This window comes from Anser cygnoides, chromosome 9, assembly GCF_040182565.1.
Source record: "Anser cygnoides isolate HZ-2024a breed goose chromosome 9, Taihu_goose_T2T_genome, whole genome shotgun sequence".
NCBI classification, from domain to species: Eukaryota; Metazoa; Chordata; class Aves; order Anseriformes; family Anatidae; genus Anser; species Anser cygnoides.
This window is the reverse complement of record NC_089881.1, coordinates 21,479,745-21,495,526: the sequence shown is the minus strand read 5'-3', so window position 1 is coordinate 21,495,526 and position 15,782 is coordinate 21,479,745. Positions and strand designations below refer to the sequence as shown.

The following is a 15,782-nucleotide window of genomic DNA, read 5'->3' as shown; positions in this document are numbered from 1 at the left end:
GGAAGAGGATCTGACATGTACAGTGATATCGACCGCTGTGTGTACACATTCTGGTTGTTTTATTTTTTTGGCACTGTGTCCTCCTGCCATGGAGGTATTCGGACTGCTTTGTTCAGGTGAAGTGGGCAATGCATATACTGATCTCTGTTGCGTTAGCCCAGCACGGACACTGGAGAGTCTTGGGGACTTCTCTGATCTGTGACCTATGAACCTGGAGCCTGGAAGACTGCTGAATGCTGCATATTCTGATCTAGATACTCATTACTTTAAGATACAAAGGTTCTTCAACCACTTATTTTATACATATTGAAAGTATAGTGATTCTCTCTCACAAAATGCTCTTTTAAATCCAATGTGGTGGTATCTGCAACATCTCAGATGTGTTTTGTTTTTTTTTTGGTTTGGTTTAGTTTAGTTTTGTGTGTGTGTGTTGTGTTTTGTTGTTGTTGTTTTTGTTTTTTCCAGGTTAACAGCTGCAAATTCAGGGGGGCTGTGAGACATCAGGGACTATACAGGTTGATCTGGGCTGGATAGGACTGCCCAGAGTTTTAGTGGGAACCTTCAGAGGTTAATGAACGTGAAATGCATGGCAGTGAAGGCAGTGCAAGATTGTGCAGACTGGGAGTAGAACCTGAATTGCTTGTGCATGTTGCTGGGTTATCAGTTATTTGAAGCAAACCTGAAAAGAGACATTGGAGTCAGTGAACATGCCAATGATATCTCAGCGGCGATAAAATTGTACACACTGTTATATTATAGAAGGTATTGCATAAATGTCATGCAAACACTACAATGGAGGTGCAAAACTACCTTTTTGTGTATGTGGATCTTCAGTGGCCAGCTTGTGTTTTCAGTGGCACTGTAGAGCAAAGGCATTTTCCATCTGTCCTAGAAAACGGGTCACTATATAGTGGGGAGAAGTTCCCCACAGCTACCAGCAAGCAGAGTATTAAACTGGTTCTGTGGCCTGATTGCCACAGGGAGGGAGCCTGAACTGCTCCGGTGTTGTTTACAGATGGCAATTTTTGCCAGGTGCAAGATATTTTTTTGGGCTTGAACAGAACTGAAGCACAGAAAACAGAAAGGGCAGGAGAAAGAATTGAAAGGGAAGCTGTCTCCTGGGTCAACATTATTTTTATTTTCACCATTCTTATCCAAAGTTGTGTAATATTTAACTGGAAAACATTTATAATTATAGCAATATTTAACTAAGAGTAAACTGCAGTGTACTTCACTGAGCTGCAGTATATTTGCTCTTGGGGCTAAGATTTTTGCTTTTCCTCACTCAAAATTTTCGAGTTAAACTCAAGCTGACATTAGTTTGCAAGACGAGAACTTGAGTGTCTGGGAATAAAAAGGTACAACAAACAATTCCTTGGCCTCTTTATTGAAGGATTTCCTTATTTACTTGGGAAGGATGTTGGAACGGATTCCTGACAATAAATAGCTAATGTAAAAAAACTTAAAGTAAACAACAAAGTTTTTAAAAAAATCAATTTTAGAGCAGTGACGATGAGTGTGATTGCAGCCCAGTACTTCATTCTGAACAACTCACAGCACTTTTTTTTTTTTTCCTCATTAATTGAGATGTGAGATAATACACGAGTTGTCTACCAAGAAACCCTGGAGACTTTTGTCAGCAAGCACAACATTCAACTTTGTTCAGTCGCTACTCCTCTGTGTCTGAACACCACAAGATTATCAGCAGATTAACTACTACTCTGGTTTCTCGGAGTTGTTAAGTAATTTATTAACTAGAAAGTTTGTTCAGGTAATGCGAATAAGGTCCACCTGAAAACAAAACATAAGATGTCAACACTTAGAAAGAAAGAGGCTTCAAAACGTGCTTTGTGTCCTGTTAAAGTCCCATCCTTCTTTATCCTAGCTTTCTCCTCCTCAGACCCGAGTGCACAGTATTCAGGAATTCGTATAACTTCAGGTGGCGTTTCCAGGTGGATGCATGGAGTTGTTGGGTCTTCCTAGAGCTGGAAATCAGAGCTCCTCGGATGATGCCCTCACCTTAGCATAGGCAAGGTTTCTGAGCAGGGGAAAAGGAGAGGTGACCGGGTCATTCAACAGGAGGGAGAGGCTACGAGAGGTAACGCGTAGGGTGTGTGCAAGGGTCCTGCAGTGGGTAGGGTCTGGAGGCTTTGAAAATCCCTACTGTCCCCGCATCTGCAGAGGAGCCAGGCAAGCCTTGTAAGCCCCAGGTAGCCCTGTGGACTTGCTTGTTTTACCTCTGGGGCAGGGGCAGCAGCAGTGCCTGGCCATCTGCTCCTGTGCAGTGCTGGAGCTGAGCAGGACGACTGGGGCCACAATGGAAAGGCAGATCACAGAAGAAGGTAAAAAAGTGCTTCCATAAAGTTTGTGTTGACCCTGTTTTTTTGGGAGCTATTTCACAGCAGGGACACCAAACTGCTGCAGAGGCATAGCTGAAAGCATGACTAACTGCACAGGGCAGCGAAGGATGGGCGGAAACACTCAAAACAGTTTTTTGGCCAATGAATACATTCATATGATGACTCATATTGATATAGTTGACCTTTATTAAAGCCCAGCTCCTAGAGTTGATAAAGGTTCTTAGATTGTGTAAGGAAATGAAAAAAATTGTTAAATTTTATTGTGGAGGACGAAAGATTGGAAATGCAGTGAAGGCACGACCTGGAGGTTCAACCATAAACCCAGATATTAAAGGAATTCAGACTTGCCTGTAATGTGTTTTGCAATCGTAAAACCGTTTCAAATTTTTTACTGACTAATGTTGAAAAGTTGTGTTGACAGATTCAGTAGATGAGATTGCCAGGGAGAAGGCTGCAGAGGATGTCTGTGTTCTTATTACAGATACACGGACATACATACACAGAGCTGGAGAAGCGCAGGTTGAAGTCTACACTGGCAAGAGCTGTGGCAGCTCTCACAAAAGCCCTAGAGATGTTTTGGTACGTCTGTGGCTGGGCTCAGCCATGGCAAAGCACATGGTGCCAAAGCACATAGTGCCAAAGGATACGGCAATATTTTGTAGCGCGTCAATGCTATGTGACTGGGTAAAATGTTTCATTTCTTTACTCTCCTCTTCTGGATAATTTTGCACTGTGAATACATACCGGTTAAGCTGGTTAAATATTCGTGGGGTTTGGGGTAAGGAAAAAGTGAAAATGTTGCAATAGAATGGTTCTTTGGAAAAATTAAATATAAAAGTAATTTATTTGTAATTAGGAAGGACTATCACAGGAAGGCACTTGAAAAATAATTGATGACTGCCATCAGCTAATAAAATAGCTCTCTAGCACAGTTAGATTGTAAAACTACCTCCATGACTGACTTAATTAAAACAATTATCTAAGGGCTTGACTTGGGTTAAAATATGTTCGTTCCTATGTTCCTTTCTATGACTTTTGGAGGCAGCTGAGCTTGCTCTCCTTGGCTTTGATAAGGCTACAGTTCTATAATGTCTTTGGGACAATTAAGTCCTTAATCACATAGAGAAGAAATATCACTAAATAAAAGCGTACCGATCAGCAGAGAACTATTCACCGTGCAGAAAGAACACAGCATCAATGGAACAGAGCGGCCTCATGCAAAAGGGAGTGACTGGAGGGCTTAATTTTAAAAAGTGGACCTTAATGTCGCAGGTGAAAAACACTAGGAGACAATGACACGGCATCACAGAAGTGACTGCTCCCTTACAGCACGCTGCTGTTGGCTTCAGTGGTAGGGGCAGGACGTGGTAATCAGGATCGACATGATACCTACACACACATACGAAGCATTTTGTTTTGCTTCTGCGTTCTGAGAGGGGGAGGAGGTACTCGGCTCTTCCTGTGGTAGGGTGTCTGCTGGGATGGTTCGACCACATATGGCTGCCTTGCTCCATGCCCCTTGGAGAAAAGGGTGCTGGCAGTGTGTGTCTGTTCAATTCATAGCCTGGCCCCATGATCTCGCTGTTTCCTTTGGATCAGCTCGGGTGCTCAGAGCCAATACAGCTCGTTAACCCAGCAAAAAGCCAGATAGTTATCTTCGGGGCTAGCAAGGAGATACTGGCTCAGTGAGGAGCTTAGGAAGCCCCAAGGCAATGCAAGGAGAGGTGGGAGCCTGTGCAAGGAGGAAGAGGCACGGAGGTTTCAGCCTTCCCCGACAGCGATATGGGCTCAGCTGCTCCTCCAGCTGATGGAGTCTGGACTGTCTCCAGGCTCTGGTGTCTTTTAAGCTGATTCTTTTGAGGAAAAAAAAAAAAAAAAAAAAAAAAAGAAGAAGAAGAAGATTGTGAATGGCTCTCTATCACCCCTGTTGTAAATTTGTATTGAGTATTTTTAGGCTGCTGCAACTCACCTGTCAAACAGATGAGGGAGGAAGATCTCCCTAATGCTTACCTGTAATTAAATATGCATTTTGGAAGACAACTCCCATTTAGGAGAAATCACAGAATCACAGAATGGCCGAGGTGGGAAGGGACCTTTGAAGATCATCTAGTCCAACCCCCCTGCCAAGCAGGATCACCTACAGCATGTTGCACAGGATAGCATCCAGACAGGTTTTGAATATCTCCAGAGACACTTCACAACCTCTCTGGGCAACCTTTTCCAGGGCTCTGTCACCCTCACAGTAAAGAAATACGCTCTCTTATTCAGCTGGAACCTCCTGTGCTTCAATTTTTCCCCTTTGCCTCTCGTCTTCCCACTGGGCACAACAGAAAAGAGACCGGCTCCATCCTCTTGACACTGTCCCCTCAGATATTTACACACATTGGTGAAGTCAGATAGCTACTGTTTAGAACAGTGATTTCCTTCAGAAGGACGTTTTTTGGTTTTGCTTTTGTTTTCTTTGTTACCAGCAGTTTCAGACTGAACAGTGCTTTTCCACAGAGGAAGTTGTTGACTGCTGAATTAAACAGTTGAGCCCACTTTTTGTTTCTGCAGCCAGTAGCTACCTAAGGTGCCTCCCAAGGCGCTGGGACAGTGCCCATGCAGTGGTGCCCCCTGGAGAGGTCTCCGCGGGGTCCAAGCAAGGAGTCAGTCAGCCACCGCCCGAGAGCCGCCACCGCCAGCAGCCTCGCGGAGGTGGTGGTTTGACCCAACGTAGGCACTTGTCCCAGTGGCAGTTCAGTTTACAGCTCCCACGCCTTTTTGACTTGGATTTGAAAGCAATCTTCTTCAGTCCCAGTGGCTGTTTTACGGTGTGGTGACATGAAGAGTTTTTTTGATGCATTTAAGGGGCACGGTGGTACTGGGCAGGCCGAGAAGCCTTCATCCATGGCTGTGGCCTGAGCTCCCCTTTTCTTCTTTTCAGGAAGTTTTGGTAAGAGCAACAAGGAGGTGTGAGCATTGTTTTTAAAACCTCCCTTTTCAAGCATGGCTTCCTTCCCGGAAATCAGGCATTGTGCTCTTTTGAAAGAACTCTGCCAGTTAACCCGTAGAGCGGCCTCGCAGTACCTAAAGGAGGCCTATGGGAAAGCTGGGAAAGGCCGCTTTGTCAGGGAGTGTAGGGGTAGGACAAGGGGTAATGGCTTTAAACTAAAAGAGGGGGGAATTTGACAAGATATACGGAATAAATTCATTCCTCAGAGAGTGGCGAGGCCCTGGCGCAGGCTGCCCCAAGAAGCTGGGGCTGCCCCATCCCTGGCAGTGCCCAAGGCCAGGCTGGGTGGGATTTGGGCAGACTGGGCTGGTGGGAGGGGGCTCTGCCCATGGCAGGGTTGGGACTGGGTGGGCTTTGAGGTCCCTTCCAACCCAAACCGGTCTGTGGTTCTGTGACAACTCCCAGTGTCAATACTGCTGCAGATTCTGAGCTGGGTTTTGATGGGTTTTCATCTGTTGGAGTGCACGGAGAAATCCCCTGTTCTCCACCAAACAAGCGCCTCCATGCCCACCGCAGAATCCAGCTGTTTGTAATGTAGGAACAGGCTCCTTTCAGAACTGCACCAAGGTAGATAGGAGCCCTGCTGCAAGTCCCGGTGTGGATTCGTGAAGCTCCATCTCTACCCAGCTTGTGCCTGGTGCCGGCCTCTAATTCCCATCACCACAAACAGCGCTGCAGAAAGTTGCAGCAATCAGGTCAGTTCTGTTGCCTTTGGGAATTTTAAGCCCAAATCTGCCATGAGGAAAAAATGCTGGGAGAATTTGGTGCAACCACCACCAAGTTGATTTGGATTTTAAGTTTCTTTGCATTGAAAGTGAATCAGTTTTCTTCAGCCCTGAATTGTTTTGAAGGCAGTGAATTGATGAAGGCATTTTTGCCTTATGCAGAAAAGAACCTGTTGGAAATCAGAGTAGGTTTAATGACTTCTCTCTTGATTTCAAAGGGCCCTGCTTCAATGTGAAAGAGGTAGTGTAGCCAGTCAGCTGCCTGCCGGTGGCTCTAGATTATGGTTCTTAAAATGCAATACAGGAAGTTTCCAGAATTTTATAAACGTTCCCAGGGCGAGATTTGTGGGAAGAAAGTTGTAGGAAAAAACAACATCTTTTGCTTCATTAGCACTTTTTAAATTAAAACAGGTGCCTGAAGGGTAAGTGCATTCCTCATTTGCCGTCGTGGTTTGCTGTCTGTCTGACTTAGACTGTGTCTGATTTACGCAGCCTCATAACAATTGTCAATCCAGAGACTTGTACGTGAATAAAGCCATTCCATGTTTGCTCTAAGTGAAAGCATGACTTGCAGGCGTACGAGGAGCTGTGTCTGCAGCCTGATGTTCCTGCTGCTAGTGCTTGTCTTCAGGGGAACCATCAGGCAGAAGAAATCTCAGCACCCATCTCCCCCACAGGTGGATTAGGAAGGATTCAAGCCTGAAAAGCACTTTGTGAGAACTGAATTTTACAACTTGACAAACTTCTGCTTTTTTTTTTTTTTTTCCCCCCGAGGGAAGGGATGTCATGAGAAACAGATTACTTAAAAACTTGACTGATTAGATAATCCTTGCACATGGTGCTGCTTCAGACTTAAACCCACCATGTCTGCACAGATATAGAGGTGTGTGAATGTATGCATGCTACTCTCTAAATATACAGATATTCAAACACCTGCACACAGTCTATGCAATTCCTACTGGTGCACAGTAATCTTGAGTTTTGCTGCATTTAGCAAAATTTTGCTTATTGTGCTTTAAATATTCTGGTTGACATTAATCCCCTGATGGAGTACTACTGTAGTTGAAACAGTTATCTCTTTTGCATAAAAGATAGCTGCAACTAGATTTTCTTAGCATAGACATCATTTTCAGATAAAAGCAGTTCAGTATTTGGCAAGCATGTAGTTCTCCAAAATTGCTGTCAGATTACTTTGTTGTTTCTAATAGCCTGGAGCAGAGGCTTGATGTATGTTGATTGTGGACTTAACACTGATGTGCAGATTTTGCAGTCCTTGCAAAATCTATTGTACTCACCTTTTTCTTTTTCTCACATTCATGTGGAATGGCAGGTAGAAGGCATTCGGGTAGAAGGCATCACATCCATGCCATGTGTCTTCCAAAGCTTCTCACTAATTTCTGCTCTTTGGTGGAATCTCAGCAGCTACCGCAGAGAGCAAAAGTCCTGTAAAGGTAAGAAAAACTGAGCAGGGTTTAAATGCTGGGTGATCTTGGCCAAGATACATCTTCTGAACAGAAATGCCAAATGTAGAAAGCATTATCTCGAGATAAAGGCCTTAGGTTGTGTTCTGCTTAAGACCCCGTATTAATCTAACAGTATCAGTGCTGCCAAATTTGTGTAGTTGAAAAAATATCCATGCTTTATCCTGACACAGGCAGCACCAGAAAAAAGGTCAGCTGGTGGTCAGCATCATGCTTCACTCATTTGTCAGCACAGAGCTGAATGTTTCCAGAAAGTGGACATTTGTACCCTGAGGAGCATTGTTAAGGTATGCGTTATCTATTTGTGAAATCTGGTTTTCCACAGGCAAAATATTTATTTCTGAAGCTTTAATTCCCAGTCAGGGCAATTTAACGTCTCTGCAACTCAGCTTAGTGTTGTGAATGTACTGAGCAGAGGAAACACAGCTTGATACTTGGGCTGTGCTGCTGGCAGCTGAAAAAATCTAGTCATGACTTGCAAACTAAGTGTTATGAAATCACTAATACTGGATAAACACGGAACATCTGGATTTCATCCCTTATAACACTACCTTTTGACTGTAAAGAAGTGCTCACAGTAAAACTAATCCAAACTGAATATTGTAAACTAAATGTACAAGAGTGTAAAGACGCCTCTGCACTTGAGACATCAGCAGGTAAATGCACAAAGGCCTGGCTGTGTAGACAGTCCCCGCAGAAGTCACGGCACAGATGCAGAGGCATGGTTTGTGCTCAGAGGTTCACCCAGATAATGGGATTACCCTGAAGCTGGGGAGAAACTTCACGCCCTTTGTGAGCTTGTCTTCAACAAGGGATATATTGAACAAGCACTGTAATCTTAGAGTGCAACCTTACACTAATGCATAGTCAAACTAATTTTTTGTCACTCTCAGCTGCTTGCTCCCACGGTTTTCCTTGAACTACCTGTCCTTGCCCTGTGTCAGCTCTATATGCACACAAACTGAATAATTCTAGGGGCTGGCTTGCTGACTGGAATTTCTACAAATGTTTTGCTTTTGCTGCTGATGACTTTGGGGTTAGAAATGTGCACAAGTGTCTTTGGGACCATGCATTGGATTTGATCCTGCCCTCATTACAGTTAATGGCCAAAGTCACATGAACTGCAGCAGGAACAGGCTTGTTTAATGGAAACAAGCCTGGAAATACTGTACAAAACACAGTGTAGCTTTCCAAAACTGGATGCGATTGACAACACCACTGTAGTGTTTTGTTAGACTAGACAACCAAATAATCTGTGTAGCAGCCAAATACAGGCATGTTTTCTTTATAGTCAGAAAAAAAAAACAACCTGTTGAACAGCTTCCAAGTTTTTGGAACTCAGACCATGATGCAGATGCAATAAAGTCAACTGTCTACCAGCATTAAGGGTGAAACTCTCTCAGAAGTAACAGAAATATTTCAGATAACACCAGCAGAGAATGTGACCAGCTATGTTTCAGCTGCTGCCACGCAAAGCCCTAGAGAATTGAGCTTTCTCCAAACAAACTGTGTAAGCTCTGCAGTGCTGATAAGCAGAAGTACCTATTTACTCTGTCTTCAAACAAAAAACGCATAGGGCTCAGGTAGATGAACAAATTGCTCTGCCTCCATGAATGTAGGCAGTTTCAAAGTTATTTGCAGTGGCTGTACTTTTAGATCAAATACTAGAAAAAACACCTTGGCTTAAAACTCAAAGAAAAATAAATTTCTACTTATTTTACCGTGTGAGTCAGATGGATTTAAAAACAAAGCTGTGGTAATGTATTTCTGAGCCTAAGTCCATAATCTTAGCCCCAGAGAATTTACACTCCAAATCATTGTTATCTTGCAGCTCCTTGTGTACATACAAAGTGCTGTGCCCTGCCAGTTGAAGTAGTGTGATAGTTCACCTCTGCATGAATTTGCTGGGCTGATGTCTTAAAAAAACAGCTGGGCGTGGATAAGCAAATCTGTTGCTGCCGTTGGGCTTGTAGGAAGGTCTTTCTCTTTCGAAAACCTTTTACTAATTTCTCCTGTAATCAAAGAAGCAGCTAGTATTAATGCAAATTCCCCAGCAATTTCTGACAAATGTAGAGAATAGAAAAATACACCCAGAAAGATGTCTCCATCTGATCCTATTCCTCCTCGATCTGTTTGCTTACAAGCTTTCTCACACTTGTGTGAAATGCTAATGTGGAGGGGGATACTGTGGCCCCAGTCCCTCCTGACATTCTGAATGCACTTCCCAGGCCTGTTTTTCTATCCTGCAGTGTGAAATTAATTTTGGCAAAATCTTGAGAGAATTAAACTGCAACATGGTGATCTCCTTGCTCAACTCATATTTGCTGTCTGTCTGATTTATGTTGAAAAGAGGCACTTGGGCATGCCAATTATCCTGTCTTTTATTTGCCTTGTGCATTGAGCCTTTGGCTACTAGAATTAAACTGGAAAATGCAATTAAAAGCATTAGCTGTAGCAAACATACCACAAAATATCATTATATGCTTGACAATGTTCTCCTTCATATTGTTAATCCCTGCAGATCTACCTGTGCTATTAGATTTCATATATGGATTTTATTTTTCTCAAAAGACTAAATTAATTGGGACGAGCAAGTTGTGTGCCTAATTGCGTAAGGAAAGAAAAGGAAGATGTCACCATACTGGAAAAATCTCACCTGACTTTTCCTGGTGAATATGGTCTCAACTTGAACTTGAATAGGAGATCTAACATTATTCCAGCTTCAAAATTTTTGTGGGTTCCTAGCTGATATTATTTGTCAGATAAACACATATTTGGCTCAGTGCACCATGGAAATTATTGTGTATAAACTAAGTTGTCTCCAGGTGTGATGGAAAGTGCGGGGGGGCTTGGGGTGAGGTGGCAAGCAGGGGTGGCGGAGCGTGTCGGGACTGAATTTTGGGGCCAATTTCCTTCCTTTCCTACGTTCTCCGGGGTGAGGCTTAGGGGATGGTTATCTGGATGGATCCTTCCTACGGTGCAGCAAGGCACCTAAGTGGGGAGCATGGGCTTATGAGCCACACTGGTGTTGTCATCTGGGGAGCAAACTTAGATGAGGGGAGAGCAACCTTCCCGTGCTCTTCATTCCCAAGTCAAAATAGACCATCAAAGGAAAGCAGAATTCTGACTCAGAATGCAGTTACAGTAAGTTGAAAAGCCAGAAATGCACTGATGTTGAACACAGCACCCACATTCCTGTGGTTATTTCCTTGTGAAACAGTCTGAGAAAACAAAAAAGACTGTGATGATATTAACCATATTAACCCTGCAAAGACAGGTTACTGGCTTTGCCAGTAAGTCTGAGAATCCAGGAGAGCCTGATGCTCACACCACTAAGCCCACTGGGCCGTATGGCCTTCCTTATGGTGAGAATATATAGCAGTCATATGAGTTTCTTGCTGAACACTTTTAAAAGGTATCTCTTGGCCTCTGGTAGAAACACCATTGCAGGAGACACTTGCTGCCTCATTATTGCAATGGCCTTTCCAAAATCCTGCTCACCTTAAGTTTAAACTTTCTCTTTATCTCTGGAAAAAGGAGTTTCCACAGAAAACGAATGTCAAAAGCATGAAGAAATACGTGCAGGAGAGAGAAAAGGATAAGAAACAAAGAGGAAGCTGAAGTCAAGCTCAGTGGTGACATAGCTACATCTCCAGCCGTGTGATGACAGACAGGTAAGCTGGCGCCTCTGCAGAGGTAAAACAGATCAGGATGGAGAAAGGCAACTTTCCAACCTTACCTTCTGTGCTGCGTGCAAACCTGTTAAATACCAGACCCATAAAAACCTAAAGATAATGGAAAACTGGAATTAGAGGCATAAAGTCTTTTGGCAGAAGATTGCTTTCAAGAACAGTAATACCAGGAGTGGTGATATCTCTGACTGCGGGTTGTTGGATTGCAACATTTTCCCTGTTCCGGTTAGTCCTGATAGGAACTGAAAAGAGGTGGATGAAACCCGGTGACTTTGCCCTGCTGGACTCATTTCACTTAATGATTATTGCTCAATGTGATCAGAGAGAAAACATAAATGACACTTTCTTCGCTTAGGGGAAATGAAACTTCAGATGCATAGGACAATTTAAAGCACCTATAGGTACTCTTCTGCATAATTGTAAGCGATTCATTTTCAGCTGGTGAAAACTGGAGACCTCTGGCAGACTTTTGCTAGCAAAACTCAGTGGATCTGCCTGAGCTCGTACCATTTCCCAAGGTTTATTTTTATTACTCTGTAGTAATGATGCCGATGCCTCATTTGCAGCTGCTCCCGAAGAGCCCAGCTGCCCGGCTGGGTGAGAATGCAGGCAGGATGCCGCGGCCAGCTGCCTTCCTCCTCAGCTGTGAGCACCGGCTGTCTTCCCTGCTGGAAGCACTGCTCCTTCACCGGTCTCTTCAATTATTTCAGGGAAGCAAGCCTAGCAGTAAGGTCAAGCAGATAAAGGACAGCAGCCCTGTGTTCTGTCCTTCGCTGATTCATTTATTGGTCCTGGGGAAAGCACCGAGTAGGAATGTTTTGTTCTCACCTTCCTGCCTGCTGGGAAGGGTATGGTAAAATCCCATTTATGTCTGGCTTTTTTTTTTTTTTTTTCAATTTAGCAGACTGTAGATAAGGTCCTAACATGCCAATATCTTTGTCACCTAATTTCTTCCTTTCCAAACAGCGAAGTCCCCTCAGCTCCTGTGAGGGGTATGGTATTTCCAGAGGGTTCCCAACGCTGCCAAGCCGGCAGCAACTTCAGTGTTGTAGGAACAGTCGAGGAAGAAAACATCAGGGACAGGAACCTGCTTCAGTAGTGCAAGTGCCAGCTCGCGACAGTGTGTTTATGCATTAAAAGCCCTGCCCGAACAAACACTGCTGACACTGAGGTGAACTGCTCACTCGTGTGGTGCCCGGCCTAGGTGGGCTCCAGAAAGCACACCAGGTGAAACAGCAGCGAGCAGCCGAGTGCCAAGCTGATCCCACATCCAGGGGTTTTGCTGCTGCCAGTCTGCAGAGCAGCCGAGGGGCTTGTGAGGCTGAAGGCCAGGTGCTTTGTTCAAATTTATCACCGCTTCCTGCAAGCCTAGATGAGAAAACGCCCTCATTGTTCTGTCAAGATCAAGGAGCTTTGGCACTCAGGCAAGAGCTGCTGAGAGAAACTAGAAGTGACGGTGGAATTCCCCCAGCCCTATCTGTGGTAAACAACCTCTCCTTTGCCCGGGCCTGGCACGGCTCGGGGAGAGGCTTGTGCTGCAGCTGCCAGGTCCTGGAGGCAGGAGAGCTCAGCACTGCTGGTCTCCAGCGCTTGCTGCTGTTGTTGCTTTTTAAACTTCCCTTCTTCCCATGCCGTGATAAGTCCAGGATCCCGAGACAGACAGCGATGTTACTCACTGGAAGGATTAGGTATTAACAGGAAAAGCACCTTCTGCCTTAACTTGTTTTTCGTCTGGAAAACTGAGAAAATTTGTTACTGAGCCTGGCACACATTAGCTTTTAATGATTTCTGTGCCTCACCTTGTTTAGAAAGGCAGTTTTGCTCCCAGTTGCAGCTCTGGACACTGAGTTACACTGGGTCAAGCCGAGGTAGATGCCTGCAAGTGGAGTCCTGTCAACACAGACGAATTGGAGCTGAGTTAACCCAGTTGCCCTTCATTGATTACAAGTGAGTAAACAAGTCTGTTGTGGAAATCTTAGGAGGAAGAGCATCCAGCTGAGTTGGCTCTTCTGGGTTAATATGCAAATAGTAAACGACTTGGTCTTCACAGCTCAGGAGATAACTGCCTGAGCAGGCAGAAAGCAGAATAACCTCTGCTGAGTATAAAGATGCATTTCAAAGTGACACTGAGAAATGAGTTAAAGTTGGAATTTACATTTGGAAGCGAAGGCTCCGAGAACTGGGATGAGTGGCTGATGTAAGTAAGTATGTGCCTCTGCCTCGAGGTGACGGGTTAGCAGATCTTTAAGATCTTGCTCAAACTCAGAAACTCCCTTGGAAACTCAATCGGCCCAAGAAATCAAGAAGTTGGCACTCCTTAAAGTAGAAGGCCTGAGCCAAAATTCATGTCAACTGCATCATTTTAGTCTGAGTAAAAGGAATATTGCAAACCAAGAGTCAGCCTGTAATCTTTAATGAAGTGGTTCTAGGTTTGTACCATTGCAACAGATGTAGTGCATATATGCATACATAAAATAATATATGCATGTAATTTTTAATATGTAGTTCCTTACAGTGTTTAAAAATAATACACTGATTCAAGCTGAAAGTCTCTCTTTCACCAGTGTCTGCATCGCTCAGGGTGAGCCCTGAAATTGCATAGGTCATTTTCACTTCTGTAGCCTGGTTGTTGATGTTCAGAACTCTGCTGTGGTGTTGGATAACAACATCCAGTGGAGTCATGTCTGTGCCCAAAGAGGGTCCTTATGAGCAAGGTGCCCTGCCTACATGCACTGGGCATTATCCGATAAATCCACGATGTGCTGATTAATTTTTTCAGCATATTTTTTTGGGGGGGTAGGAGGGTGAGTGGTGAAAATCCATAGGCAGATGCTGAATGTACGCAGCTCCTTTACAAAGCCATTCCTACATTGCAGTGCTTTACAACCCACAGCACGTTTGCATGGAGGGAATGAAAATGCTGGAGCAGATGATGCGACAGCTGCAAAAAGAATGCAGTGTGCATGTGGCTGGATGGTGAAAAACATCAAAGGTAACTCATCTGATCACTAAAATAACTGGCAGCTGCAGGTGCCAGGGCTGCTTTGGAAGCAGGCTTCTGCTCCAGTGTGCAGCAGAGGGTGCATGAGACCAGCAACCATGGCCTTGTACTTGCAACCAGTTGCCTTATATAGCATGAAGGAGCAAAAACACAGGGCATGAGAGCAGAAATAGCCCCATTTCCCCAGCTATTACCCCCCAGCAACCATTTCCAGGGGCACTCACATCTCTCCATAGATTTCAGAGATTCTGCTGTGCCTCCTTTCCATGCATCTGTCACTGATAAAGACAGGTGTATATGCTGGCAATTGAAAGTCCTAAAAATGCAGCACTATACAACTACACAGCTGCATCCTTGGAGCAGCAAGGCAGACTCTCCCGTTGGTGCACGCACTCACCCCTTCAGATCTGCAGAATAGGAACATGCACAGGTGCCTACAAAATTGAATGTGAGACCCAAATTAACTGCACATGCCCTTACCAGCTTGCAAATCTGAACTAATAGCAACTAGGGCTGAAAAAAACCCTTATGGTGTGCCAAAGACTGAAAGTGTATCATGCTGAAATAGAAAAATGGCTCTATGTTTTTGTTTTTGTCTCTCCCTCCCCCCCCCCCCCCCCCAGGAAATCTGAGTAATCTCAGATTGGTGTGAATTTTATGCCTTGTCCGTGTGTGAATTCATAAATAAGGGCCTGGGCTGCCACGAAAGTTTTGGCACAATTCCTGCTATAATGCTTTCATTTCTGTATTTTGTTTTTAAAACAAGCTGGACCTTTTCAAGAGTCTTTGTTTTAAATGCTCCCTCTGCTGGCTATTGTGTAAATTACATTTTAAGTGAAAATAAAACTGCTAAAGAAATTACTAGGCTAATAGCAAAAATTCCTTGTCTTTATTCCTCCACCACACTCTGAATCCAACATCTCAAATCCCATATATTCAACTGAGTATACTGCACCTATCCCGATACTGCCATGGTGTTTGTGGGAGAGCTTATTTTCTATGACATCAATTATTATTGCTGTTTTAAATCGCCTGATATAAAATATGCTCTCTCCTTTAATGAACTCCTCCTGTATCCCTAGACTGTCTTATAATTTTAAGTGTCATGGCTTGTTGAAATTCTGCCTCAAAAAAGAACAATTGGCTGTGGTGGAAAGATTTAGTGTTGGCTTGTTATAGAAAACCAGGAGTAATTAAAAATATAAATTTCTGTAAAAGCAGTTTTAAAGGAGATACTGCAGGATTTTTTTTTCTTTTTCCTGTCTTCATGTTGAATAGCTGATAAATGCTTTAAAATGCTGCAGAAAATCATGGTGAAAAAATTATTAAATTTACATTAGTAGTGAAAGGTAAGAGATGCTTATGATGTGCTGCCAACTATTTAAACATTTATGAAATAAATAAATGCCATTGGACTAGTGCCAGAAGAATAAATAAAAGCAAGCAGAAAACACGTGCCTCTCCTGGGGGTGAACAAAATAATGCCTAGTCCTGCTTGAAAGAGGTTTCTCAGTGTGAAGCAAGGAGC

The 15,782-nt window shown here is 43.8% G+C and overlaps 1 long non-coding RNA gene across 2 annotated transcripts; it reads left to right on the top strand.

Annotated features, from left to right (window-relative positions):
* The first annotated feature begins 6,808 nt into the window (after positions 1 to 6,808).
* On the top strand, positions 6,809 to 15,107 carry LOC106032000 (uncharacterized). 2 transcript variants are annotated; one of them, XR_007161713.2, is made up of 4 exons: positions 6,809 to 7,531; positions 7,735 to 7,848; positions 11,099 to 12,101; positions 12,220 to 15,107. It is a non-coding gene; the product is annotated as an uncharacterized lncRNA (long non-coding RNA). The 2 variants fall into 2 exon arrangements; XR_007161714.2 differs by having other exon boundaries at positions 6,816 to 7,531; positions 11,099 to 11,235.
* The last annotated feature ends 675 nt before the right edge of the window (positions 15,108 to 15,782 follow it).